This window comes from Moschus berezovskii, chromosome 10 (genome assembly GCF_049115385.1).
Source record: "Moschus berezovskii isolate FMDL1 chromosome 10, NW_MosBer_1.0, whole genome shotgun sequence".
Taxonomy (NCBI): domain Eukaryota; kingdom Metazoa; phylum Chordata; class Mammalia; order Artiodactyla; family Moschidae; genus Moschus; species Moschus berezovskii.
The window spans coordinates 17,013,280-17,040,339 of NC_142469.1; the positions used below are offsets into that span (position 1 = coordinate 17,013,280).

The 27,060-nt window shown below is 43.3% G+C and overlaps 1 pseudogene; it reads left to right on the plus strand.

Annotated features, from left to right (window-relative positions):
- The first annotated feature begins 3,836 nt into the window (after positions 1-3,836).
- LOC148776279 (uncharacterized) lies at positions 3,837-27,060 on the plus strand (annotated as a pseudogene).

Consider the following 27,060-nt stretch of genomic DNA (forward strand, 5'->3'; position numbering starts at 1 on the left):
CTCTTTCTGACTTAGACAGTGTTTTGTTTAGGAGAAGGAAATGGCAACCCACTCCAGTACTCTAGCCTGGAGAATCCTGTGGACGGAGAAGCCTCGTGAGTTGCTGTCCATAGGGTCGCACAGAGTCGAACACGACTGAAGCGACTTAGCATGCATTTTTCTTAATACTTTGAAATGAAACAGTAAAGGAATTTCATAGACCAAAATAGCAACAACTTTGTGTTACATTTTAGCCTACCCCCCGCCCCAGGCCCAAGTAAATCTTGGAAAAGTTCATTTCTATGAAAGCTGCTTTGATCATGTTCCAAACTTTCCTCTGTAGTTATGTGTACAGTTTTCTGTTCCCTGCATAATAATTACTTGTGTCAAGTATCATCTGTCAGAAGCCGAACAGGAAATATGTTCATAATACAAGAACCACAAACACTCTTCAAAAGGTGTATGCAATAAGAATAAATTTTGTATTAAATTTCATTGCATCAAAATGCATTAAAATAATTGAAAAACACATTAATGTGGATTATAGATAGGTTTTCAGTGAATGTGGGCTAGGCTAATAGCTAGGAGTTTTTCTTAAAATGCAGAATTAAAAGCAATGCATAATGGAGAGGGAAAGACAGTCTCTTCAATAAGTGGTATTGGGGAAACTGGTCATTGACTTTTAGAGATGGGGAAACTGAAATTCAAGAAGACTTGCCCGGGCACCAGGGCATCGTCTGGACCAGTCTCTCGCCCTCCTGACCTGGCGGGTGCTCATCCATTTCCCGACGTGCAGCACAGCCGTAACCCAGCCTGTAGGGGTGCACTGGGTCATCCAGACCTTGCCCCTGAGCAGAGGTTCCCAAGGCCAGCCTGGCTCTCAGAGACTGAAACAGCCTGCTGGACTCAAGGCTGGGAAAACAGTTGAGTGTTACAAATGAATGGGAGGGGAGAATAGAGCAGCCTATGACTGAAGTCCAAGGTTCCACCGTCCTGGTGGGAAACGCGTCGTCCTAGACTCTGAACGTTCAGGACATACACTCGCTATGTGGTCTGTGGCTCAGACTTCAGCATTTCAGGAAGGTCATTCGGGTGACCCTGACTTGAGCAGACACAGCTCTGTGGCCCTGCCATTAGCTGTCCCATCCCTGTTGGCAAGAAAGGCAGTTGGACTGAAGGACAGGTGAGCTCGGATCACACCCTAGGGAGTGGGTGCACCAGGGCTGCCTTTGTGTTCCTTCCATTTTATTACAGTTTCCAAGTTTCTGGTTAGGGAGGGTGAAGTTGACCCCATTTTTTGAAGTGGAATCCAGACACGGGCAAGGTGGCACTTTTTCTTAGCATAGGCATGTCTACAGGCAGCTTTTTCATCGAACTTGCATCTTCAAACACAGGCCCTTCCATGGACTTCACTTAATGAACACATCTTTGACAGTGACGGAACTTGGGTATATCTCCTGTTTCACATGTCTGTTATCTGTCCTGCCTATCAGAGTGTTTGGGGGTGCAAATTTGTTGCTTTTATTGTTCATTTTGTCACTGCACTTCTATATCAGGCCTCTTCATATTGTCTGTGACAATTATTGACAAATTATGGTACATGAGTGCAAAGTCACTTCATTTGTGTCCCACTCTGTGCGAACCTATGGACTGTAGCCCGCTAGGCTCCTCTGTCCATGGGATTCTCCAGGCAAGAATACTGGAGTAGGTTGCCAGGCCCTCCCCCAGGGGATCTTCCTGACCCACCTGTGAAGCCACACAAGTTAGGGGGTTCATATATATTTTCATTTTGTAATCTATGGCTCTGAACTATTAAAAGACTCTTAGTCTCTTTAGTATTGAAATGTTGCTGCGATGAGCTGTGAACAACACCAGGATTCTTGGCCTACAGAGAAGAGGAATTCGATATGGGGCCAGTGACAAGGCTTAATCACTCAAAGCTTTCTATGTAATAAAATTTTATTAAAGTATAAAAGACACAGAGACAGTTTCTGACATAGACATCAGAAGGGGACAGAAAGAGTGCCCCCTTGCTAGCTTCTAGCAAGGAGTTATGTACCTATTAGCAAGCTCCTTATTAGAGACAAGAAACACCTCTAAGCTGAGAGAGTTGTACCAGGCACCTCACTGACAACATTCATTTTGAGACAGCATTGGCACAAAGTGAGTCGTGCCTCGCCATGAAACAGTTGACCAGAAAGGCAGATTTCCAAGCAAATATGTAGTTTATTTTTTTAACACATTAACATAGTTTAAGGAAGACATTTCCATGAGAAAAATGCATTGGTAAGCTCAAGATTTCAAATAAAGTTAAGTTCAGGTAGAAGCAGGTATTGTTATGACAACACAGAATTTTAAGAGAAAAAAGGAATAAAAAGAGTCCACCAATTGCGGTTTTAATTCCTCCTGCCACTTGGGCACCTCTGACCTGCCTACAGAGCCTATTAACACTCTCAGTATGTATGTGACTTGTGTTATGTAAGTAAGCGTTAGTCACTCAGTCATGCCCAAGTCTTTGTGACCCCATGGACTGCAGCCCATCAGGCTCCTCTGTCCATGAGATTTTCCAGGCAAGGATACTGGAGTGGGTAGCCGTTTCCTTCTCCAGGGGATCTTCCAGACCCAGGGATGGAACCCAGGTCTACTGCACTGCAGACAGATTCTTTACCGACTGAGCTACTTTTTGTGCTGCATAAGCGTAAATAGGGTGACCCAACTTCACTCTTGATAAATGATGAGTGAGAAACAAGAAACTAAAAAAGAGCAGAGGTCTCTGAATCAGGAGGCATGTAAGACGCAGAGTCTTAGTAATAGTGTTTTTTGTAATGGTACCTGAGTCAATGATGGAACTTGTAATAGTTGTGGCCTGGATTCTTCAAAAAAAAAAAAAAAAATGATCCTGGTTTTAAAATCTGTCTTACCTCCTGGTAGGTCTTATCATACCCCATCACTGGACCTGGCTTTTTTTCCCTCAGGGCTTTCCTGGGTATTCTTGCTCATTTTTCTATGTGAAACTTATAATCAGTTTATCCTGAAAATCCATCTGAACGGTTCTTAATTAGGATTGCATTAGATGTTAGACTAATGAGAAGTAACATTTATATGACATTCAGTCTGATCATTAAGAACAATATATGCTTGCTTGTGTGTGGTTTCCTCCAGACGGTGTTGAAGTTTCTTTTATGTTCCTTCTGTAAATACTGGGCATCTACACCGGAGATGGGGCATGAACACAGAAGGCACAAATTCCTGCCCTTGGACTTTTTCCTACCTGAGATCATGAAGATATTCTCCCATGTCATCTTCTGGTTTTTCTTACCTTTCCACTTAGATTCACTATTCACTTGGAACTGACTTTTGTTGGATTGATTTCATTCCATCTAGGTGGGCAGGTAATTAAGCGTCCTTTACTTAAAATCTACTTCCCTGCTCACTGGAACCGAGTCAGAGAGTGGATGAATGAAGGTCACTCAGTTATGTCCGGCTCTTCACCCACAGGGACGGCACAACCCATGGGACTCTCTAGGTCAGAATACTGGACTGGGTAGTCTATCCCTTCTCTAGCGGATCTTCCCGAGCCAGGATTCGATCTGGGGTCTTCTGCATTGCACACAGATTCTTTACCGTCTGAGCTATCAGGGAAGTCACCGGTATTAGTCGTGGAATAAAGCAAGTGCTCATATATGGGTAGAACTAGATATATCTCAAAGACAGAATCAACTTAATTCATGTCTGGAGTTGGTGAAAAAGGAAGGATCCAAGGATGAAATGGTTATTTGGTGTTTTGGCCTGAGAAACAAGAAGTGGTGACAACTATGGTGCAGACACCTGGAGGGACAGAGTAGGGGCGGAAAGTCATGGTTGTGGGCCCTGCTGACACTGAGGCAGCTTTAGACTTTGAAATGACGATGGGAGGTAGGCAAGTGGAGATGAAGTATCAAGTTATATCTCTGAGCACCATTCCCTTTACAAAATTAGTTCTTGGAAGCAAAAATGTATTAAGACCCTCCATGTAGTCAAAAATCTGTGGACACTTTACAGTCAGCCCTCTATAACCTCGATTTAACTTCTGTGGATTCAGAAACCATACAACATGTCACAGTATGTATTTATTGAAAAAAATCCAGGTGTAAGTGGACCTGTGCAGTTCAAATCTGTGTTGTTTCGGGGGTAACTGTGTATGGAACACATTTTGTTTATTCACTGCCCCATTGATGAATGTTTGGGTTGCATCACCCTTTTGGCTGTTGTGAATGGTGCTGGTATGAATATTCATATACAAGTATCTGTTGGAGTCCCTACTGGCAATTCTTTTGGGTTTAGACCTAGGAGTAGTATTGCAGGGTCACATGGTAATTTTAACTTTTGGAGGAATCTGTGAACTGTTTTCCACAGTGGCCACATCATCTTCCATTCTCCCCATCAAGATACAGGGTTCCAGTGTCTCCACGTTCTCCCACCACTTGTTAATCCTGTACATTCTTATTATACTCTGTTGTTTCTGATCTTTACATTGAAGCTGTCTTACATGTGAGGTGGTTTCTCATTGTGCTTTTAAACTGCATTTCTCTAGTGACAAATTTGGTAAGTATCTTTTCATGAGCATAGTATGAACTACATGCAATAAAACTTAATTTAAGGGTATAGTTTTATGATTTGTGACACATATACACTCATGTACAGTCACCACAGGCAAGATACAGAAAGTTTTCATCACCCCAAATCTTCTCATGTCCTTTTCCCAACTAGTTTGATCTACACCAGGCAGCCAATGATCTTCTGGTCTTCAGAGATTAGATCTATTTTCTAGGATTTCAAAAAATATAACAGCATGTGTTTTCATTTGTGTCTGACTTCTTTTGTCACAATGGGGTGCCTTTTATTTCCTTTTCTTGCCTAGTTACTCTGGGTAGGACACTTCCACTACTATGTTGAACAAAATTGGTGAGAGTGGCATCTTTCTACTATTCCTGATCTTTTGGGAAAATCTTTCACCTTTTTTGCCACTGAGCTGTGTATTAGCTGTGGGCTTGTCTTATATGCCTTTCAGTATGTTCCGTGTATAACCACAGTACTGAGAGATGGTATCAAATTGATATTACACTTTATCGAATGCTTTTTCTGAAATTATTGAGAACACATGATTTTCTTCTTAATTTTTCTCATGTTGTGTATCACATTGAGTGATGTGCAGATAATAAACCATCCTTGGTGATGGGATAAATTCCATTTGATCATAGTGCATGATTCTTTTAATGTATTCTTCAATTGGTTTACTAATATTCTTTTAAGGATTTGTACATCCATGTACACCAGGGTCAGGGTTCTCTGTTGGTTCATATGGTAAAGAATCTGCCTGCAATGCGGGAGACATGGGTTTGACCCCTGGGTCAGGAAGATCCCCTCGAGAAAGGAATGGCTACCCACTCCAGTATTCTGGAAAAGTCTATGGACAGAGGACCTGGTGGGCTGCAGTCCATGTGTCACAAATAATTGGACATGTGAGTGACTCACACTTACCAGGGTTCTTCTTGGCATTCTTAAGATCTAAATTTAAGATTTTTATCTTGGTGAAAAATTATAGTCAAAGGCAAAAATGTCAAAAGTCAAAGAGTTCTTTGAAGTAAATGACAATATAGCATAAGAGATGAAAGCAAGAACTCCACATAATTGACTTTTCATAAGAATTTTAGGTCTTCAGAGGAATTCTCACTAAACTGAATAGAATATGCAGGCTTTAGTTTAAACTATCAACCTTTTTTGGTATTATGTTTCTATGATGAGACTAAACTTTTTATAATTTATGTATAAGCTATTAAGGGATACTCTGTAGATAATAAAATCATATTTTCAGAACCTTTCATTACATTTATAAGCACTAATATATAGCAGAAAAGTAGCTAGGAATAGAAGATGATCCCATATAGCTTTAGATGCCATATAGCTTTAGATGACAGTACAGACGTGTTGAATGATAGTTTTCGGATTGTACTTATTTATTTTTAATTGAAGAATATCTGCTTTACAATGTTGGTTGGTTTTCCTCATACACCAACACGAATCAGCCATAAGTGTATTATCCACTCTTTGGTGAGTGTCCCTAACACTTCCTGCCATCCCACCCTCTGGGTCATCACAGAGCATCATGCTGGGCTCCCTATGTTATATAGCAACTTCCCACTAGTTAGTTATTTTACATATGGAAGTGGCTGTGTTTCCATGCTCCTCTCTCAGTTCATCCCACCCCCTCCTTCCAGCTGAGTTCACACGGCCTTCCTCCACATCCGTGTATCTATTTCTGCCCTTCAAGTGTTCACCAGTACCATCTTTCAAGCTTCATATGTGTGCATTAATATACTATATTTGTTTTTCTCTTCCTGACTTACTTCACTCTGTATCACAGGTTCTATGCTCATCCACCTCAGTTAAAATGATTCGTATTTGTTCCTTTTCATGGTGGAGTAATATTCCATTGTATATGTGTTCCGCAACTTCTTTATCCACTGTTCTACTGATGGACATTAGGCTGCTTCATGCCCTGGCCATTTTAAATAGTGCTTCAATGGACATTGGAGTACATGTGTTTTTTAGAGTTATGGTTTTCTCAGGGTATATGGCCAGTAGGGGATTGTTGGGTCATATGTTAGCTTTATCCCTAGTGTTTTAAGAAACCTACATTCTCTTATCCATAGTTGCTGTATCCATTTATATGTCTCCCAACAGTGCAAGAGGGTTCCCTTTCTTCCATGTCCTGCCCAGCATTTATTATTTGTAGAATTGTTGATGATGTTCATTCTGACTGGTGTGAGGTGATATCTCATAAAGTTTTGATTTGCATTTCCTTAATAATGAACACCCTTGACCATCTTTTCATGTGTTTGGTGGCCTTCTTAATGTCTTCTTTGGAGAAATGTGTTCAAGTCTTCTGCTCATTTTTCAACTGGTTGGGTTTTTTTTTTTTCTGATTATTAGGCTCTCTGATCTACTTGTGTATTTTGCAGATAATCCTTTGTCAGTTGCTTCGTTTACAATTATTTTTTCCCATTCTGAGAGTTGTCTTTTCATCTTGTTCATAGTTTTCTTTGCTGTTTACTTGGAAGTTTCTCTGGTTGCCATACTTTTACTTTTATTCAGTCATTCTAGGAGGTGGTCAAAGAGGATCTTGCTGTGAAAAGTTTCAAAGAGTGTTCTGCCTATGTATTCCTCTAAGAATTTTGTAGTTTCTGGCCTTACATTTGGTCTTTAATCCACTTTGAATTTATTTTTGTGTACAGTGTTAAGAAGTGTTCTAACTTCATTCTTTTGCATGTATGTGTCCCGTTTTCCAGCACCAGTTATTGACGAGGCTCTCTTTCCGTCGTTTCTCCATTGCACATTCTTGCCTCCCTTGTCTAAGAAGAGGCGCCTGCGGGGGCGTGGGTTCATCTCTCAGTTTGTGATCTTGGTCCATTGCTCTCTGTTTCTGCTTTTGTGCCTGCACCATAGTGTCTTGATGCCTCTAGCTTGGTAGTATAGTCTGACGTCAGAAAGGTTGATTCCTCCAGCTCCACATTTCTTTCCAAGATTGCTATGGCTATTCTGAGTCTTTTTTCCCCCCATATAGTTCTTTTAAAAATGTCATTGTTTTTTGGATAGGGATGAATTGAATCCACAGATTACTTTGGGTAGTGTAGTCATTTTCAACAATATTGATTTCTTCCAATTCAAGAACATGGCATGTCTTTCTATCTGTTTGTTTCACCTTTGATATCTTTCATCATACAGCCCATCTTTCTGCATCCATTTGTTTTTCTCTGTTTATGTAGGTTTATTGCTAGCTGTTATTCTTTTTGTTGCAGTGGGGAATGGCACTGTTTCCTTAGTTTCTCTTTCTGATTTTTCCAATTGTACTATAGGAATGCAAAGGATTTCTGTGTACTAATTTCGTATACTCTGCTTCACTAAATTCACTGATTAGCTCTAGTAATATTCTGGTTCTATCTTTAGGGTTTTCTGTGAAAGAAACAGCTCATCTGCAATCAGTGAGAGATGTACATCTTCTTTTCCAATAGGCATTATTTTTCTTTTTCTTCTCTGATTGCTATGTCTATGACTTACAAAACTAGATTGAATAATAGGAAGGAGTGTGCACCATGGTCTTGATCCTGATCTTGGAGGAAATGCTTAAATTTTGACACCAATGAGAATAGTGTTTGCTGAGAGATTTTTCTATATGACCTTTATTACATTGAGATAGTTTTCCTCTATGCCCATTTACGAGGCATTTTTTAATTCATCAGTTCAGTTCAGTTCAGTTGCTCAGTCATGTCCAACTCTTTGCGACCCCATGAATCACAGCACGCCAGGCCTCCCTGGCCATCACCAACTCCCGGAGTTCACTCAAACTCATGTCCATCGACTTGGTGATGCCATCCAGCCATCTCATTCTCTACGTCCCCTTCTCCTCCCGCCCCCAATCCTTCCCAGCATCAGAGTCTTTTCCACTGAGTCAACTTGTCGCATGAGGTGGCCAAAGTACTGGAGTTTCAGCTTTAGCATCAGTCCTTCCAGTGAACACCCAGGATTGATCTCCTCTAGAATGGACTGGTTGGATCTCCTTGCTGTCCAAGGGACTCTCAAGAGTCTTCTCCAGCACCACAGTTCAAAAGCTTCAGTTCTTCGGCGATCAGCTTTCTTCACAGTCCAACTCTCACATCCATACATGACCATGGGAAAACCATAGCCTTGACTAGACGGACCTTTGTTGGCAAAGTAATGTCTCTGCTTTCTAATATACTATCTAGGTTGGTCATAACTTTCCTTCCAAGGAGTAAGCGTCTTTTAATTTCACGGCTGCAATAAGCTTGTGTTTAATTTTGTCAAAATCTTTTTCTGCATCTATCGAGATTATCATATGGTTTTTACCTTTCAGTTTGTTAATATAGTGTATCACATTGATTGGTTTGCATATAGTGAAGAATCTTTGCAACCCTGGAATAAACCCCACTTGAACTTGGTGTGCGATCCTTTTAATGAGGTTTTTTGTGTGTTTTTTTTTGCTAGCATTTTCCTCAGGATTTTTGCGTTTGTGTTCCTCAGTGATACTGGCCTGCAGTTTTCTTTTTTGTGTGGCATTTCTGCCTCATTTTGGTTCATGGCGATGGTGGCCTCTCAGAATGAGCTGGGGATGTCCCTCCCTCCACGTTTCTGGAAGTGTTTGATCAAGATAGGTACTGTCACACCTCCACCGTTTGAGAGCATTCACCTGTGAAGTCCTGGACTTTTGTTTGTTGGAGACTTTTGCTCACATTTACTAGTGCTTGTGATTGATCTGTTCACAGTTAGAGCTTGTGATTAGTGTTGGTGCTTGCGGTTGATTTATTCCTATTTTCTAGTTCTTCCTGGTTCAGACTTAGAAGATGGTAGCTTTCTAAATATTTGTCCATTCGTTCCATGTTGTCCATTTTATTGGCATATGGTTGTTTCTGATTGTCTCTTATGATCCTTTCTATTTCCGTGTTGTCTGTTGCAACTTCTCCTTCTTCATTTCTAAATGATTTGAGTCTTCTCCATATTTTTCGTGATGAGTCTGGTTAATGATTTCTCAATTTTGTCCATCTTCTCCAAGACTTTTCTTATTGTCTATTGATCTTTGCTAGTGTTTCCTTCATTTCTTTTTCATTTATTTCTGCTGTGATCTTTATAACTTCTTTCCTTCTGCTAACTTTGGAGGTTTTGTGGCTCTTTTTCTAGGTTCTTTAAGTGTTAGATTAGGTTGTTTATTTAACATTTTCATTTCTTGAGGTAGGCTTCTTGTATTGCTGCAAAATTCCCTCTTACATTGCTTTTAGTGCGTCACATAGGTGTTGGGTTGTCATTTTCTCATTGCCATTTGTTTTTAGGTATTTTTAAATTTCCACTTTGATTTATTCAATGACCTCCTTGATTTCTCCATGTGTTTGTGTTTTTACAAATTTTTCCTATAAATGATTCCTAATCACATAGCATTGTGGTCAGAAAAGATGCTTGCTATGATTTCAGTTTTCTTAAACTTACCAAGGTTTGATTTGTGACGCAAGAGGTGATCCATTCCAGAGATCCATTCATGTGCACTTGAGGAAAAGAAAATGTATTCTGCTGTTTGGGGATGCAATATGCTAAAGATAGCAGTAAGGTCCATCTAGTCTAATGTGTGATTTAAGGCCTATGTTTCTGTATTAATTTTCTGTGTGGAAGATCTGTGCACTGAGGTGGACACCCCATACATGTCTCGTGTTAAAATCCCCTAGTATTATTTTTTTTACTGTCAATTTCCCCTTATGGCTGCTTTTATTTGTCTTATGTATTAAGGTGCTTCTATGTTGGATGCATGTGTTTTTATAATTGCCGTATCTTCTTCCTGGATTGACCTCTTTATCATTTTGTAGTGTTCTTCCTTGTCTCTTGTAATAGTCTTTACTTAAAAGTTTATTTTCTCTGATATGAGAATTGCTACTCCAGCTTACCTGTGATTTCCATTTGCATGGAATACCTTTTCCTAGGCCCTCACTTTTAGTCTGTATCTGTCCCTAGGTCTGAAGTGGATGTATTATCGACAACATTTATATGGATCTTGTTTTTGGTTCCATTCAGCCAGTCTGTGTTTCGTTTGGGGCATTTACTCAATTTCTATTTAAGGTAATTATTGATATGCATGAAATTATTATTATTTACTTTATTGTGCTGGGTGTTTTTTTTCAGGTCTATTCATTTCCTTCTGTTTCCTGCCTAGAGAACATCCTTTACCATTTGTAGTAAAGCTCCTCTGCTGGTGCTGAATTTCTTAACTTTTGCTTATTTGTAAAACTACTGAGTTCTTCTTTGAACCTGAGTGAGAACTTAGCTGGCTAGAGTAATCTTGCTGGTAAGTTTTTCCCTTTCATAACTTTAAGTATATCATGCCACACCCTTCTGGCCTGCAGCATTTCTTCTGAAAGAGCAGCTGTTAAACTTATGGGGATTCCCCTGTTATTTGTTGCTTTTCCCTTCGTGCTTTTAATATTTTCTCTTTTTGTTTTTCTTAGATGATTATTATGTGTCTTGGAATGTTTCTCCTTTGGTTTACCCTCTATTGGACTCTCTGTGCTTCTTGGACCTGGGTGTTTCCCTCACCAAGATAGGGAAATTTTCAGCCATTATTTCTTCAAGGGAGTTTTTATCTTTCTCTCTCTTCTCCTTGAATCCCTATAATGTGAATGTTAGTATGCTTGCTATTACTCACCAAATGCATTAAACTATCCTCAACTTTTTGGCTTATTTATTTTTTGGTGCTGAAATTGGGTGACTTCCAGTACTGTGTGTTTCAGCTTCCTGATCTGTCCTTCTGAATCATCTAGTCTGCTAACTCTGTTTTTCATGTCAGTTATTGTATCTTCAATTATAATCCGTTCTTTTTATACTTTTTGCCTCTTTGTGGAGGTTCTCACTCCGTTCTTCCTTCTTCCCCTGAGATAAGTAAATCTCTGTTATTTAATTATTTCATGGGTCCACTGGGGCTTGTTGTGTCATTGGCTTTCCCTTGTTGCCTAGAGTGGGGGCTGCACTCTAGTTTTGGTGTGTGGGCTTCCCAGTGTTCTGTTTTCTCTCGTTGTGGAGCACAGGCTCCAGGGTGCATGAGTTCAATAGCTGAGACACGTAGGTTTAGTTGCCCCGCAGCCTGGGATCTTAGTTCCCAGACCAGGGGTTGAACGCTTGTCCCCTACATTGTCAGGAACATCGTAACCAATGAACCAGTAGATTATTTATCTCCATCTTGTTTAATTCTTTTCTGAGATTATGTCTCAGCTGTTCATTTGGAATATATTATTTGTCTCCTCATTTTACCAATCTTTTTGTTTCTGTGCATTAATATTAGGTAGATGAACTATGTCTCCATGTTGAATGAGTGGACTTATGTAGAGTGTCTCCTGTGTGGCTCAGAAGAACAGGTGCTCCAGGTCAGCAGAGACAGGAAATCCAGGGTGTCTCCTGTGTAGGCTGAGTGTGGTGTCCCGTTGGATGTACCATCATTGCTTTGGGCAGGCTGGTGGGTCTGGTTGGCCACCAGTGCAGGTGAACATGAGCCCCACCTCAACAGTTGCAGATGTACTTCTGGCTGGAGCTGACCTGGAGTGGAAACCACCTTGAGGGGATGCGAGTCATGGTTGAGTCCACCCACTGTGTGTGGAAGGGAACGAGTCTATTGTGTGGGAATCCAGGCCCTCAGGGGGAAGGCAGGAGGCGTGTTGTGGGCATGGCTGGGCTGGATATGTCTGTTCCACAGGGAACACAGAGACATAGGAAGGCAAGCAGTGCTCGGAAGGTAAGTGGAGAACGTCAGAAATGTCTCCTGCTAGCACTGGGCCAGCTGGGTACAGGGAGGATTTTTTTTTTAATGTCATCAATATGTGATTTCATCCCTAGAGGAAGTTGCAACAAATCCTTGCCCCTTTGGCACGTGTCCACAAATCAGTCCATAATTCTCCTTCACATGTGACTCATGCACTTTTCAAGCTGCTGCCTCTGAGCTGACATTCGGCATCAGTACTTTGGCACAAGTCTATTAAGTGATAGGGCCCACATGGGATCTCACTGATAAGATGGCTCTGTTGACCTCGCAAACAATAAATCACAATGGTCTGTGAGACTGATCAAATTGCCCAAATGGCATCCTGTTATCTCACTGGTGCCTATTTTCTCACAGCTGGGAGACCACCAAATTCCAGACCTCTGGCTACGTGATAATCCCATCAGAGAATTTTCCATTGGTGGGGTATAAGAAGGACTCTGTCAGAAAGGGGGAACGCGGGTTCTCCTTAGCCAGTCACCCTCTCCTTTCCCTCTAATAAACTCCCTTCTCTTCCCTGACTGCCCAGCTTGCTCTCTTGCTCTCTGCACTCGCCTTACATTCTGGTGCTGAAACCTGGGAAGGAAAATCCATGGCAACTGGGTGGGCTCCTCTCACAAGCCCACCTCCAGTGTCCCCTCCTTTGGACCTTGCCAAGAAACTGAAACCATGTCCAGGCTGAGGCTTTCCACTTGTCTTGCTGGACTGACATCCACACACCGGCCCACTTTTCATCCATCGGTTACCAGGGTGAGTGAAATCCCATTCTCTCGGATCCCCTCTCTCTCCTACTAGGGGGGAAGTTCCCATGGCCCTTGAGTCCTCAGCCTTGCACCCCCGCCTGACTCTGAAATAGGGGACGCCCATTTCCAAGCAGACTTATTACTCTCTGAGCAAGTCCTGAGAATGGGGACACCTTTTCTCTCGGACCTTTCTCCTCACTTTCTCTCGCCCTTGCTAACCTCCCTATTTGGCCGCAATGGGAAATTCTCAATCCCAGGGACGGGGGAGCCTGGTGGGCTGCCGTCTATGGGGTCACACAGAGTTGGACACGACTGAAGTGACTTAGCAGCAGCAGCAGCAGCTCTCAAAACCTTCTCCTCTAGGATGCCTTCTCTGTAACCTAAAAGGGGAGATAAGACCAAAAAGACTTATTTACTATTCTAACACAGTCTGGCTGCAATACAGACTTCATAACAGGTCCCAATGGCAAGAAAATGGAACTCTTGATTATGATACTCTACCGGATAACTTCTGCCACCGCAATGGCAAGTGGTTCGAAATCCCTTATATTCAGGCTTTCTTTGCTCTTCACTCTCGACCCTCTCCCTGAGAATCCACTCTGGGCCACATCCTCCTAATATAATGTCTCCCGATCCTTGTTCAGACTTTTCTTCTTCTTCCTTCGACTCTCCCGACCACAGCCCACCCCCTATCGCTCCCAATCCCTCCTGTTGTAGCAGCCCCAGATCCAGTTCCACAACCTCCACCTTACACCCCCTCCTCCCTCCCTCCTTCTCAGGTACAGGCCACCTCTGCAGCTCCCAACCCCCTCCCCAGCCTGTGCCTGAGATAAACTCTGAAACCTCAGCCCCACCCTCTACCTCAAGGGTCCCAAGGCTTTACCCCGACCTCCCTAGATCCCCTCCCTGTACCTGTCTCAAACACTTTTAAAACAGGAAACCTCACCAGAGGACCCAGCTCCTTTCTCCACTCCACTCCCTTTAGGGCAAGTAGCTAGGGCAGAAGGCATTGTTCGGATTCATGTGCCATTCTCCCTCTCTGATCTGTCTCAGATTGGAAAGCGTCTTGGCTCCTTCTCCTCGGTCCCTGATAATTATCTAAAAGAATTCAAGCATCTTACCCAGTCTTACAACTTACCTGGCACGATATTTACATCATGCTTTCCTCCACTCTTCTCCCAGAAGAGAAGGAACAAGTATGCCAAGCATCTCAGGCTCATGCTGATGAGATATACAGGACAGACGACACTAAGCCCGGAGGGGCAAGAGCTGTCCCCCGAGAAGATCCCAACTGGGATTATCAGGCAGGGAGACCTGGACGAGCAGCCTGTAATCACGTGGTTGCTTGCTTCATTGTGGGCCTTCAAAAAGCAGGGCATAAAGCCGTCAGCTGTGATAAGTTCTCGGAAACAACTCAAGGGCTAAGTGAAACCCCAGCACAATTTCTAGCCAGGTTAATGGAAGCGCTACAAAAATATGCAGAATTAGACCCCACTTCAGCAGAGGGCGCCACTGTCCTTAACAGCAATTTTATCTGCCAGTCGTCCCCAGATATCCGAAAGAAACTAAAAAAAAAAGAAGGCCCTCAAACCCCTCAACGAGACCTTTTAAATCTAGCCTTTAAGATTTTCAATAACCAGGAAGGACAGGCAAAGCTCGAGAAGGCCCAACGAGATCAGGCCAAATGCCACCTTTTAGCCACTGACCTACATGGCTCCAAGCCTCCATCAACCAACAAAGAAAGGAAGTGACCTGGGCCCTGCTTCAAATGTGGCAAAGAAGGCCATGGGCCCACTCATGCCTAAAGCCAAGGCCCCGTCCAGGTCCATGTCCCATCTGTGGCATAAAGGAACATTGGATCCCCCTAGGGATCCGGACATCCCACCCTGGTCCTGAGCAGGAGTTCTCTGACCCAGCTCTGCCCAGCCTCCTCGGACTCGCCACTGTAGACTAAAGGTGCCCAGGATCCCAGGCCCCGACTCTCATCACTGCTATGGAGCCCAGGGTAACTTATGCAGTGGCAGGTGTCGACTAAAAAAAGATGTACAACTTGAGAGTTGTGAGTTAAGTTTTATTTGGGGCAAAATGAGGACTGCAGATAGCTCTGAGAGCCTGCTCTCAAGCAGCAGTGGGGGAAAAACAATATATAAGGTTTTGGGGAAGGGGGAGTTCAATACCATGAAGCACTCTTTTTACAAAAGGCTTTTTGTTAGTCATGAGGATCTGATATCACCATGAAGGGATTTAGTGTTTCTCTAGGTATGAGGAGATGCAAGGATTGATATCATAAAATCTGTTCCTAAAAACATCCAACTATCTAAAGACCTGTCCCACCAGATTTCCTGGAGCACAGAGTGCCTCACTCCACGGGATTGTTGAAGATCAACAGCTACAGCAGCACGGGGCTCCATCTCTGTAGACGCCTTTGTTGTTCAGTCGTTGGCAATGCTCTTGGTACATGCCAATTTTTAGTTGACACAGCCCCCTTGTGGTCATAGATCCGACCACACTTTGGCGGGCATTTCATGACCAGTTTGTTCCGCGTTGCTGGGAAGGCTCATTCCCAGTTCTGAAGAAGGTTTTGTTGATAAGACACTCAATGTGCTATTATTGGACTAGGTCTTAATAGTCAAAGATCTCTGGACGCCTGTCTTCTAGTTATGGTCCAGGAAAGTATTCCCTCTCGTTGCATCTTTTCAAACCTAGAGTTACTCTATTACAATCATTGATCATGTATCGAGCTATACATTTGATCAACTGCTTCAGGTCTAGTCATCATTTTCGTTGGAGGTTCATACACTTGGTAATACAGGAAATGATAATCTTGTGAAACAGGCAAAATACAAATGGTATAGTTAATAACACTAGTGGAATTAAAAGTGAATATTTTAGCCATGAGCCTCCCACATCAGTTTTCTTAAAAGATCGTCAAGATTAGGGAATGGGTCACTTAAAGCAGAAATCTAATTTTTCGTGTGATTCAGATGTGTTACATTAAAGGATTTACCAGGTATGAAAATATAGCATTCAGTTTGCATTATAGCACAGGTATCTCCCTGAGATGCTTTAAGGTGTCAAGGGCCTTGCAGTTGTGTAGCACTGTCTCTCTCATCATAGAGATCTCAGAATTCAATAGGCTAATAGCACGGTTACTCTCATTTAAAGCTTATGAAAGATGTTAAGGCTTAGATATGGTCAGTGACATCCTCCAACCACATTGAAGGTGCACACACATACACACAAGATGCTAAATGGTCATACCAGTAGAATACAGATCTTTGACCCATTGGGGTCATACCAATGGTAGATTGGTTAGGGTTACCTCTAATTCGTTAACATGCATGACCTAAAATTCATGGGAATCCCAGGCTACACCTTTGTGTCCAACCCTGTAGATGTGAAGGCTATAAATCAGTGCCACAAATTCACTGGGTTCCATACCAATCACTCTCTCTAAGGGTAATAAGAGACATAGTTCATAAAGCACCCAGCCTTGTCTTGTAATTACCAGGTTGATCATTTTTAGTGTGGTTTAACCCTTCCCAACATAAAGGAGCTTTTAAACTTAAATGACCATAACCCGGTGTTAACTATGTAGATCTACCCCATAACTGTGGGAATTTTCCTTTTCATAGATGATAGGTTAATTTTTTAAATTGAGACTTAGCTCATCACTGCGATTCAGTTAAAATGACCCTAAGAGAAAACTTAAATTTACGGCCAGCATCCTCAGAGCAGGTATTATTAATTGGCCAGGTAAGAGAATCCCATCTGTAATATCATGAAGATAGAACAGGACTCAACACTCATCTAAAATAAATTTCCTAGTGGGTATCCCTAGAGAACAGAAATCCACCAAGGAAACCCAGAAGTACTAGACATAGGTAATCGGCCACAATCAAACAATTGGATTGAGTTTTAAACTAGCATAGAATCGTGTCCATGATAGGAAAGATTTGATTGATAGGCATAGGTCCAAGGAATCAAGAAAACATTATAGATGATCATAAACGTCAGATCAGCATCTTGGGCAAGCTGCCTACATCTGATGTCATCTTCTTCTCATCCTAGTGTAGTGTAGTGTAGTTTCCTCTGTTTGAGCATAGTTTGAAGGTGAGTTTGCGGTCAGCAGGCCTCTCTATGGACCAGTCCCACTTCGGGGCCTTTGGAAGTGGGAGTTAACCCAAGAGTCAGTTTCCCTTCAGTTTCACTGGGCATGAGCTAGTTAGGAGTACCTGAGAGAAAGGCCCATCCATCCAGGTTGGAAAGTTCCTTAAATTATGTCTTCTTCCAGTCTTGATTGCAGGTCATGCGAGAGGCATCTGATCTTCATCCAAAGCTAGATTACTAAAATAAGCTTCAGAAACAACCCTAGAGTGTCCTTTAATAATGCAGTTAAATTTTACATTAATATACCCGAACAACAAAGAATTATCCAGGAAATGAGTCTTAGTAGATACAGATCTCCATTAACAAACTTGGATTTAACATTCATTGAAACATCTTTTTCTCCCTCAAATCACCCTCATTTTTGCTAAATACAACCAAATTAAGACTTGTTTGTGTTATAGGTCTGGTCACAATATACTTTGCCTGATGATTTATATAACTATAATTGATTATAGACTTTTTTGCTTTGCTGAGACTACAAAAGTCTCAGACTGAACTTTTAAAATAAAACCTTTCAGGACTAGGAAAGTCATGCCAAATGTTTATCACAGATTTTGCCTAACAGATCTAAGTGAACTCCTCCCTTCTCAAGGTCTCAGAGTTCTTCAAGTTCCTTCAGATTTCTGTACCTGTTAGTGAAATAACCTTCCTAACTTATCTGATAAAATTACTAGAAACTAAGAGTTTCCCATCTCTGGGGGGTTCAGATAGAGAGAAAAGATAAATGTTTCAATTTGTTTATAAAATATAATTTTACCAAATTACCATCATAATTTTGAGGGGAAGGTTTTTCTTAAACCTGGAAAACTAGAAACCATAAAAGTGATAAGCATATTCACCAGTTCACTCAGTCCTTTTGTTAACCTTTGTGAAGTCAGCAGATTTTTCATTAGACTCTCCCAAGTTCAGAAACTGGTATTTATCCAAAAGTCCTTTTTATAAATCTTGAAGAGGAAGCATTTTTGCACAATTTGGTTAGTGCTATGACAGTATTTTGAGATAGTAACTGAATTGTGCCTGATAACATTTTACCCAAACATATCAAAATTTTAGGAACTCCATACAGTTTCTAGGGTATCTATATTAGTAACACATTACCATACAATATAGCCTGAGACTTATTACTCACTTGAAAATACTTTCCATGTAATTCTATATACAAAATGAACCAAATTAGTGTAGTATCTCTTTTTAGGATGTTTCAGGGGCCCTCTGAAACATCCCAAAGTTAGGCTAGAAATCTTCTTCATTAGAATGATTTAAAAAGCTTTGTCAACAAATATCAAAAAGGTTTAGAACAACTCAGTCAGACAGGACTATAGGTCATTGTGAAACAATACTGTTCAGCTAGCCAAAGTCACAATAAAGAATTCCCGAACAGATCATTTAAGAGATAAAGAAACTTAAATCTATTGTCAAAGGCAGTTCTTTATCTGAAGAAGAGGTGTCCTCTTAACAGAGAGAAAAGCTAAATTCAAGTGTTTGCACCAGCTTACTTTACTTCAAAGGTAAATTGAGTTAACTTTATTTTAAACTTAGTCCTAACCGTATATATATATATATATATATATATATATATACACAAAACTCTCTCCTCGTGGTTCACTTTTCACAAACCTTATCACTTTCTGGACCCACTGCTGTGTTCTTCCATCCTAAAATGTCACCTGTAAGTCAGACTTACTTCCTCTTCCCTTCACAAAATGAAATTCTATTCCTCATACCTTCTTTACTGAAAACACACTTCCTACTTCCCTTAAGCAACCAAGAACTGACTTTTATATTAGCATTTTATAGATAAGTAAATAAATACCAGTGATAATTTCTAAAACCTTTGTTTTCTTAGAGAACATTTCAGAATGGCACCAAACATCATTTATGTTTAATCTCAAATCTCTTTAGTTTCTCTGTAAGACGTAATTAGTGTTTAGTATTAAATGTTTCAAAATCTTATTTCATTTGGAAATAACTTAGCTATTCAACAGACTTCCAACACTTAGTTTAGCACAACCCTTAGAAGTTCAAGCTATCCCAATCTGGAGAGACTATTTTCGACACATATTCCTAAAGAGCATAATTATGTTTAATAGAGTCTATCTAAAGGCTCATATCTCATCTACACTTTTTAGAAGTCTTTTCACTCGAGGTCATTTCCTTGCTGACATACTTGTAATAGATATAACATTTAACATATTAAACCTAGGTACAATGGAAATATTCTGCTTAATGTTAAGTACTCTTAGACATGCCTACATTATTTAGATCAACACATAAACATTAATATCAGGTATTTAACACTGCATATTTCCCTTTTCACATGAACCTGAAATTCATTTAGGTTAATTTCTCTTATATTTAGAATTATTGATTTGTTAGTGCTTACATTTTTTTTTAAGGCCTATTAGATTAGAGCTCATTTACAAACTGATCTCAGCAATCAGCAGTATTATCCAAAAAAGCACAGACACACACTGAGACATACATACATCCAAACAGACACAAGAGATCCTATAGCTTTGTTTTCCAGACTTAGTTATGAATAAAAAATGGTTGCAGTAAGATTTTAAAAAGTTTTGTTCCCCTTTACGTTCCTTTTGGTTTCAGGAATTAGATATGGTCTAGATGTATCTCTTCCCTGGCGGCTCAGACGGTGAAGCGTCTGTCTGCAATGCTCGAGACCGGGGTTCGATCCCTGGGTCGGGAAGATCCCCTGGAGAAGGAAATGGCAACCCACTCCAGTATTCTTGTCTGGAAAATCCCATGGACAGAGGAGCCTGGTAGGCTACAGTCCATGGGGTCGCAAAGAGTTGGACACGGCTGAGCAACTTTACTTTACTAGATGTATAGGAGTTACTTCCTCAGGGCAAGAATTCTTAAAGAGAGAATTTTTTCCTCAAGCTTCTTCTGGAGTCTAAAGAATATTGTGACCACATTGTCAAAATTGTATTTTTTTGTGACCATAATTTTATAGCCGAAATTTAGACCAGATAGTGCTCAGCTTGGCCCTGATAACAAGGGCAGATTGGTCCCAGCAGGGATTGTCCCTCTGGGGAAGTAGGGGTCTCAGTTTGATCAGTGTCTGGTTATTGATTACAGGAGGAAGTCCTGGAAGTAAGGGAACTTCAGTCCATTTTCCTATCCTATGTCAATAAAGATCTTATGTTTTTAGGTCATTTTTCTTGGCATTGGATCATAGCTATAGATTGACCAGTCATCTAAAAAATTTCCCCAGGGGTTCCCAGGTGGGGTGTAGAACCTTAGAGTGAGCAATTCACATATTAGCTCCAACAGTTTGTACCAGATGTCTGTGCACTCAAACCAAACCAACAAACCAAACTGGACCAGAACTTCACCAGCCGGGAGTCACACTGCAAATGAGACAGAAAGCAAAGAGATGCCCCAAATCAAAAGCCAAGTGGCAAGAGTGCCCCCAAAAGGAAAAACCAAACAGCATAAATGCCAAACAGGACTTCCCAGTTCCACTAGACCTGTAACCTGGCAAAGTCAGTGCTAGCAGCCTTTTTAGTTCTGACAGTTTCAAGCAATTTCTTGTTGATTTTCTGCGAAGAAGTTACTCTACCATTTTCTGTTTTACAAGCTTCTAGATACTAGTCAAAGCACAGCCGGCCTTTTCTAATTGCACGCAAAAATATCAATTTTAGAATATCAAAAGAACCCCAATTTTGCCATTTTAGGTTGAGATCTCTTTTAGTATAATTTCTCCAATTAACTAGGTACTTGCAAGTATGAGCTCCGTATGTACTGTACATGAAGCTAGCTAGAGGGTTAGTCAGAGGCTGGCTTTCTGACACCCTTTTGTTTCTGTTTTTGAGAGATTCTATTTCCCATTTTAATCTGAATTTGTCAGGGATAAAAATCACTAGTGAACTTGTGTAGTGGACGCATGTGCTGCTTGTGAGCTTAACTCCTCCCAGAGTCACCCCAGGGTCGTTTCAGCTCATCTTACATGTCTTGGATTCTGCCTCTGGCAATCTAGGCACACCGTGGCTGCTCAGTCGTTGAATGGCCAGTCCTTATGTGCGACCCCCAGATGAGCAAGTATTTTAATTAATGAGTGGGTTTCCTCTGGGACCGTGGAATGGTATGAGGACTAGGCCTCCACCACTCCCATAAATTTCTCAGTCACCTGAGAAAACCGAAACTGGCCGGGAGGAGTCTTGTCCCTTTCTTCAGAGCAAAGCTCTCATGTATTTTCCTCACTTTTATCCTGTCATTTTCTATAGTGGCAGTTAAAAGGAGGAAAAGTGTCAGATCAGCCTCTTACTTGACCATTCGGCCAAGACCATTCCGTTCCCAACAACGGGGCGACCTCGGCATCTTTCAGCCGAGCCCCGGGTATTCACTGATTTTTTTTCCCAGTCAAGCCCCTCTACCCAGTACCTTTCCATTGGGTGGGCAATTCCCCTGGCATCTTTCAGCCAGCACCCCGACCCAGCGTCTTTTGGCTGGGTGGGAATTCCTCGGTATCTTTCAACCAAGCCCCACTCAGTTTCTAGCCCATGAGTGGGTATGCCCCGAATGTTTCACACAGGCCCCCCCCCTTAGTATATTCCTGCTAGGAGGGGGCAGGCAACCTGCTCCACCGCCAAATAAAACTCAGAATCTCAACCAATATGGGAGACTCAAGAACAAGGAGAGACTTTCCCAAATACATCTGCACTCCCCGAGGAGGCGGATGGGCTCAAGGTGCCACTGCTGGTACCAAAGCCCCGGTTCCTGGTGGAGTCCAGTTGAAGAAAGGAAGTCCTCTCTGGGTCCCTTCGTGGTCTCCAAAACTGTCCACTAAAAAAAGATGTACACTTTGAGAGCTGTGAGATGTCTCCATTCAATGCCAATGAACAAAACCATAGAAAAGGTGGTTTTATTAGACTCCGCAGATATTTTAAGAGTAGACTTGGGAATTCTTGTTTTTTATTTCCTGTCAGGCAGCCTCTGTGTATCGGAAAGGGCAGTGTAGGTGATTTCAAGATGTCATCTGCAAAATGAGACCCTTTTGGCAAATAATCTCCAAGTAGGCATTACTGTTGTGTGATGTCTCAGCCAAAAGGGAAACGCTGAAGACCTGAGGAAGACCTCAGGTGCAAACAAAGTCACAACAAGAAGCCAGGAGAGAGAGTGGGCAACATGAGCACACGGACAACCAGAAAAGCGCTGTCTCAACCTCATGAGACAAGGCTGGAGAAAGGCCCACCATCCTTGTGGACCAAACACACTCTTGAAAATCAATGTACAGTGAAGAAGAGAAGCGAGCTGTGAAGTTTCAAGGAGAGGCAATGCACATGGCCAGTGTAGCCTAGACCTACAAGGTAGATCTGAGAGTTCCAGCCTAGGAGACCTGGCCTAGAAGTTGCAAGGGGAGGCAGTGCACACGGCCTGACCACTCAATGAGGACATGCACCAATGAAAACCCTTTGGAGACAGCAGTGACAGTCATCGCCAAGGTCCGTGTCTGGACTGCTGACAGCCTGCCCTGGGCAGCCCACGAGGGAACAGATCCCAGCATGTCCACCAAAGAGTGCTCTGGGCAGGGCCCTCAAGGGGCCTCAGGTGCATCTCTTTAGGAGCAGTGGCGGATATCAGATGGGCTCTCACTTCACTTGCGGTGCAATGGTTCCTGTCACTGTAGACGCCCACCTGGGTGACCCAAAGGCAACGTCGCAGAGGCGCCTGAGAGACTAACTCCTCTTAGCTGCACACAGAGCCCGCTCCTCACTAGGACGCCTGTGGCCTGTGGCTCCCAGAGGGGAGAGCAGCACTTGTCCCACCCTGCGGTCACTGCTGGATGTGCAGGCTGCACTTCACTCACCCTTCACAGTGTCCCTGCGGGCAGAACTGTGTGAATCTATTAATGGGGGAAATCCAGTCTGAAATGAAACCAAACTTCCCAGAAGGTCTCCAAAAGACCTTCAGGAGCGATGAATTGAAAACCGGAAGGTATGACATGAATGTGGATGGAAACTTGACACTTTACACCAAATTTGCTTCAATTTTTTCTGAGACATATGTTCCAAGCCAAACGTCTCACAAATCCAGAAGAAAATCGAGCAGAGGCTAGACGTGAGCTTTGAGTCTTCATACACAATACAGAAAGGCAATGCACAGAAAGGCAAGACTGTGGACTGTGTAAAATCAAAGGTTTCTGCTCTGGTAAAGACCTTATGGAAAAAAGCAAAGGACACGTCACACACTGGCAGACAAATACTTGCAAACACACAGCTGATAAAGGATTAGCCTCCAAAGAGACAAAGAACACAAACAAGGCTATTAAAATGAGGGAAAGGTCTGAAGGGTCACCAGGCCAAGGAAGGTACATAGAGAGTATCCCGAATGATGCCCAGCACCTAGGGCCTGAGAACCACGGTCCAGCTGCACTCCCTGAGTCCCGTGTGACCCTGAATAGGCTTCTTCCAACTGGTGGCTCAGAGAGATGAACAGGGAGGAAGGGAGGAAAATCGTTTGCATTTCCATCGCTCACAGCAAACTCTTAGAAGGAGAAGGTAAGTAGCAACCCCACTGACAATGACATACACAGAAAGGAAATACCCAGGAGTCCATCTAACCCAGGAGGGAAGGACCTGTTCTCAGAAAACTGCAAGAGATGGATGAAAGAAGGTGAAATCCACATGGTCCGATGGAAAATAAGCTGAGCTCATGGATTAGAAGGATCCCTATTGGTAAAATGATGTCACACCCCCGAAGGCAATCCAGAGGGTCCAGGCTATTCCTCTCAAAATGCCAAGGGATGATCTCGGGGCACTAAACCAAGGAATTCCAAAACGGGTATGGAAACACAAAGGAGCCTAAATCGTATGTACAGTCTAAGGAAAGAAGGCCTAATATGGGCCTACCAGGTGGCCTGATAGCCAACTAGACTGCAACACTAGGATCATCTGGACAGTAATGGTGCTGGTCACACAAACATACACGCAGATCCAAATCCATGCAATAGAGGTGAGAGTCCAAGAAATAAACCCAAGCTGCTATGGTCAATTCATCTACTACAAAGGAGGGGAGAATATGCAAATGGGAACACAAAACCCTCTTCAAGAAAGGGCCATGGCAAAACTGGATGGCTGCATCTGAAGAATCACATTGGCTTTTGTTCTCATAGCATCTCAAAATCAGTGAAACACGTCAACCCAAAGCCTGAAGTTATGAGTCAAAGTGAAAGTCGCTCAGCTGCGTCCGACTCTTTGCAACCCCGTGGACTATACAGGCCACTGGATTCTCCAGGCCAGAATACTGTAGTGAGTAACCTTTCCCTTCTCCAGGGGATCTTCCCAATCCGGAAATTGAACCCAGGTCTCCTGCATTGCAGGTGGATTCTATACCAGATGAGCCACAAGGGAAGTTTGAAACTCCTCAAAATAAGCATGTGCCGTAGGCTCCATCACGTCAGGGTTCCTTAACATCTGCTGTGGGAAGCAAAATAGGTCTCCTCAAGTAAGGGAAACAGGAAACCAAAGAACACCAGGGGCTTCCACCCAACTGAACAGCTTTGCAACAGAAAAACAAAGCATTCACATATCAAAAAGGTAGCAAACTGATCATGAGAGACGATTTGAAAGTGGTGTCTCTGATGAGGGGTTCATATGAAAAACAGACTAAGAACTCACACCGCTCAGTGAACCCGAAACAACAGCACCACCCCTATCCCTTCCCCTCACAGCAACTCCACCCCCAATGCTTCATCTCACTGAAAGCTAAACCCAAAACCTAACCTGAGGCTAACGATACACATGCATACATATATTCATAGGCATGCATCCACAGGAGAGACAGAGAGAGAGGGAAAAATTGATAGACTGAATTTAGAAAGGTTAAGAAAGAGACCCATCCAGACAGAGAGACTGAACAACGGAGAGAGGAAATGAGAAGATTTCATAGAATTTGCATCAATCAGTCTCGAGGTTTGAACCAATGACAGGGCCCATTCAGCCTGCAAGGGGGGAAATGATCCAAGGTGATGAGAGTAAAATAGAGAATGCTGGGATTCATTGTAGGGACAGCCTCCCCCTCCCCTAGAGACTGATGGGACACTTGAGCCAGAATCTCAATGGAAGCAGAGGGCGACTAAGGTGGTTGTAGATCTGAGGGGGCGGTGTCTGAATCTTTCTTTCAGACTTCTCATTGGGTGTGGGTTAGGGAAGGATCCTGAAAATATCAGGAAGGTGAGAGGACTGCCTTTCCCCAGGTCCCAGAGCCCATGCAGGCCAGTTTCTGTCCGATTCTGTGCTAGGTCAGCCCTGTATTGAATCCTTCCTCTATGAAGAGTCAGTGCATAAATTCCATGTGCCACCAGCCCAAAGGGTGAACAGGCACTGGAGCCACTCCTAGGCCAACAGACCTAGGGAGGAGATGGTAGAATGACCCCCACTCTGCAGATGGAGAGACTGGGGAAACCCTGCGGGGCACATGGCTTGTCCAGGGCCACATCACAGATGAGAAAGAGGAGCCTGGGCTGACAACAGCAGTGTCCAGCTGACCTCACACCCTCAGGGGTGTCTCTATCCTCCAAGGTGAATATCTGAGCAGACACTTGTCTCTGCTAATTCTGGGAGCAGAAGTTCAGACGAGCAGAAGCAGCAGCCATCCTGGCCAGGCCCAGCTCGGAATACTCCAAGCAGGGCTGGCTGATGGTCACTGTCATTGCAGAGCGTCCCACCCGAGGTGGCCTCTGAGGGGGACACCCCATCCACCTCCCAGAGGGAGGGCTCAGAGCACCAGCCCCCCTGCCCAGGAGGCCCAGTGCAGGCTCCAGGTGAGCGTGGCCACGGAGGGCTCAGCCCTACTGGGAATGAGGAGGAAGCGGGCAAGGCCAACTGCCTAGACAATACAAACCAAACACAACAAGGCACAGGTTCAGGCTGCCTCGGAGCTCAGAACACCCTGCACCGACCTAGAGCCTCGAGAAGCCCTGCCTCTGAGGCAGCAGGGGGCCTGGAGCCCAGCTTGGCAGAGCACACAGGTGAGGCGGCTGGGGCTGCTGCATGTGCGCGTGGGGAGGCGGTGCTGAGCCACACAGGGAGGAGTCCCCCAGAGCTGGGGCTGGGCCTGGACCAAAGGCTGGCCTCACACCACCCATCCTGGAAACTGCAGAGCAGACACCGATGCTGGCTGGGCCTTCTTGGCGAATCTCTAGGAAGCTTTCGTGCCCACTAAGGCACATGGCAAGGCTGGCCTGTGGCCAACTTTTCTTCTCTCCCGGCTCTAGCTCTGGTCTTCCAACTCCGTCAGGCTCCACGTCCAAGACCTGTCCCTACAGAGGTGGGAGCTCCAGGTGCAGGACCCAGGGATCCACTGAGGGGAGAACAAGACCTGAGACGTCCCCTCCCAGAGACAACCTGAGAAGATCAGATCTCTGTGCCTGCAGGACCCACAGCCCCAGGACCCTACCCCACCTTTGAGAACCTCCACCTCCACGTGCATCTGCACCTGCTTGGGCTTTGGAGGAAGAACCCAAGTCAGGGAACGAATTAGCACCTCTGCAGGGAGAGCCTGCCCTGGCTCCTGCCTAGGACTGACACGCCCACGATGACTGACCCACCCCTGCAGGGAGAACAGGCCCCTGCTCTGGACAGAGACCCAGAGCCCTTTCTGGAAATAACTTGTCCAGGGGAGCAGTTGACTCTGTAGCCTCCATCCCTGTGTGTTCCCCGTGGACGCCGTCCACTCCCTCCCCACCCAGGGGAGATTTACTTCCTTTCCCCTGAGCTTATTTTCTTCTGGTTCGTGTGCAGATTTCTTGCCATGTTTTATGTTTTTTATGGCTTTAAGTATTTTTTTCTGTTATGTTTTTATTAA